At 35.0% G+C, this 3,330-nt stretch overlaps 1 pseudogene; it reads left to right on the top strand.

Annotated features, from left to right (window-relative positions):
• The first annotated feature begins 1,426 nt into the window (after positions 1-1,426).
• On the top strand, positions 1,427-2,986 carry LOC115898158 (annotated as a pseudogene).
• The last annotated feature ends 344 nt before the right edge of the window (positions 2,987-3,330 follow it).

Genomic DNA, 3,330 nt, shown 5'->3' with positions numbered 1-3,330 from the left:
CCTCCTATGGATTTATACATAAAAACATCATGTTGTATATGGTAAATGCACAAAATTGTACCTGACAATTTAAAAAATAAAAGAAATAGTTTATGGTAGAAAACGACTACTTTGGAAATAGTTGTATGTTTATCGTTTGTTCTTTTGTTTGGAGGCTTTCATAAGCTAATTCATTCAGTCATTCATTTGATATATATTTTTTGTATCCTTACTACGTGTAAGTTATTGATTGTTCTAAGTGCTAACGCAAAGCGTTAGTTTGTATATAAAATGTATTTATCTTACTCAAACTAGGAATGGGTTTCTTTAAAAGATGTTTTACTCTAAATGTAAAATCACCTTTATCAAAAACAGTAGAAGAGTACCAGAGCCCATATCTTAACTGCAATCATATAAAAAGAAAACTGCCGGACAAAAAGCTTTGGATTGCATCATTAGATAATGTCTGAGTGTGCGGTGGCAAATATAAAATAAACAATAGTAATCACATATTCAAGCAAGCATCATTGAAAGACAGAAATGACAGACCTGGAAAAGTGCGTAAGGGTAAGAGCAATATAGTAGTATATATTAGTTTACATCAAGGGGTGGAAATGTTTATACACAGTTGTGTGTGTATGTGTGTATGTTAATGTGTATAGCATCCTTAGAAAAGTCTATAAACAGATTCCATGGGTGAAGTTTCCTTAATGATGTTCAGGAGGGTATTTTCTGAATTTTCAAAGAATATGATTTAAATAATTTGGTCAAATAGCAAGAAAGTTACAGCATCTGGTTTAAACTCATCTATCATGCACAGTAACATGAATAAATGGAGACATTCAGCACTATACACACAACAGAAATTGTGTTCTCCTATTGATATAATTAAATACTCATAGAAGCCTAAACGCATAATAGCTTCCAGACCCTTTGCTTAATGCCAAAAATCAATGGCTCCGCTTCCAATGAACTTGATAGGCATATGTTCCTAGTCAGAACCATTGTGAACCCTCTCCAGTTTCTAAACATTTATTGCTGGTACTGTAATAATAAACATCTTGCATTTATAAGATGTAATGTTGCCTAGAATTTTTCATTTTTCAAGAATGCAGAGCACACTTTCTAATGGCTCTCATATGTCCAGTGTGCCCACGAACAATTTGTCTTCTGAGTGGAGTGTTAATCTGACACCTCAAGGACAGACCTGTTTTCAGAAGGACTTAAAGAAAAGCTACACACATTCATAGGCTTCAATAACTACTGAAAATCCTAGTAAACTGTGGCTGGGATTACTCAGAGTTCTGGATCACATCACTTCATGCCACATTTGGCTTACATAAGAGTTATTAAAGATGATAGTAGAATATTTTTCGACTCATTGTCAAATAGGTACATACCAAGCACACATTTAATATATATGCATACATATGAGATCAAACTAATGATGACATTTACGGTCCCGTTCTCTTGTTTTATCTGGACTCAGAGGTGGGTGTGTGATAGGAATGTATTTTTCATTTGTTTAACCCAGTTGCACGTGATAACCCCACAGCAGTGACAAAGGAAGCAAATATGTGCTTTGGTCATAAACACTGTGGGGCATAGCAAAATCCCTCCTCTAAAGACAAATCCAAGATTTTCTTCTCAGGTCAAGGGCAGCACATTAAACCTGTGGCTTAAAAAAAAAAATTATATCTCAAAAAAAAAAAGAAAGTTAAGTTTCTTAATGGTACTATTCTGCATGGAGTAAAACATTAGAAACACACCTCACCCATGGAATAAAAGATTACTTCCTATAAAAAAAAAAAGTTAATTGGCAGAGAGAAGAAAAAAAGTACTCAGCAAAGCTAGAAACACGACAAATAACATTTACACCTGGATCCATAATGTTTGCTTTTCTTATTTGACATGCATTATTAATCTTAACATTCTGGGGTGGCTTGAGTGGGACTTGAATATTCACACCAATACCTTGAACTAAAACAATATTTTATACAGGTGTGAGAAAAACATAAAATGAAAGTTGCATCCATCTGGCTCACCTACATCTTTGGCTCATTTCTTTAACTCACACTTTATATTTAAGAAAAAGATGCTAGCCCACAAACAATTGTCAACTTTTTGCCTTGTCAGTGAATTTTCATGCTCTCTCTGCATTTCTTACCACCATGGAAATCCTTAATTCAATGCTTTGAAAAAATGACAACTTCTTAAAAGGAAAAAGCAACCACTCTTTTCTAGCTGGAACCAAGAAGGATGTCAAAGGGAAGAAGAAGGTTCTGCTGTTCCAGAAACCCTTAAGAAACTGTGATGGAATTTTGCAGACCTGAAGATCAAATGCCTGAGAAAGGAGTTTAGTCCAAAAGATGCTTCTAAAGGCAAGGAGGAAGCTGATCTATGAAAAAGGGAAGCACTACTACAAAGAATATAGGCAAATGTATAGAACTGATATGCGATTGGATAAGATGGCAAGAAAAACTGACAAGTTATATGTACCTGCAGAACCCAAATTGGCATTTGTCATCAGGATCTGAGGTATTAATGGTGTGAGTCCAAAGGTCCAAAAGGTATTCCAGTTTCTTTGCCTTCATCAGATCTTGGAAGGAACTTTTTTTAACCTCAACGAGGCTTCAATTAACAATGTGAGAATTGTGGAACCATATTTTGCACAGGAGTACCCAAACCTGAAGTCAGTAAATGAACTAATCTATAAGCATGGTTATGGCCAAATCAGTAACAAGTGAATTGCCTTGACAGATAACGCTTTGGTCCATCTCTTGGTAAATACGGCATCATCAGCAAGGAGTACCTCATTCATGAGATCTATACCATTAGAAAATGCTTCAAAGAAGCAGATAACTCCCTGTGGCCCTTCAAATCATCCTCTCCAGGATGTTCAATAAAGAAAAAGACCACTCATTTTGTAGAAGGTGGAGATGCTGACAACAGGAAAGGCCAGATCAAAAGCATTAGAAGAATCAAAAGACTTAGAAGGATGAACTAAGACGTTTGCTGTGTTTATTTTTGTAACCTGGTCAGTTAATAAACATGTCTACTTTTGAAAAGATAAAGCAACTATACCCATCATATATGTTGATTACAATTATAGTTTACAGTGCTGACATCCTTGGTTGTTATTTTTTTAATCTACAAGTATGTAGGCAACGAATATGACCTGTATGTGATAGTACAACAAGCCAAAAAGATGTTTAAAGTGAAAACAAATTTTCACGTGAGTGTAGTATTTCAGACCACTAATTGTTTTTACTAAGATTTCAGCTACTGACATTTCCACGTGGGCTGAAATGAGTCACTGAACTTCCAAAGTTGATCTATTCAAGCTCTAAG

This window comes from Rhinopithecus roxellana, chromosome 6, assembly GCF_007565055.1.
Source record: "Rhinopithecus roxellana isolate Shanxi Qingling chromosome 6, ASM756505v1, whole genome shotgun sequence".
Lineage (NCBI taxonomy): Eukaryota > Metazoa > Chordata > Mammalia > Primates > Cercopithecidae > Rhinopithecus > Rhinopithecus roxellana.
Note: the sequence above shows the minus strand (reverse complement) of the source record. Positions and strands in the feature narration are given on the sequence as shown.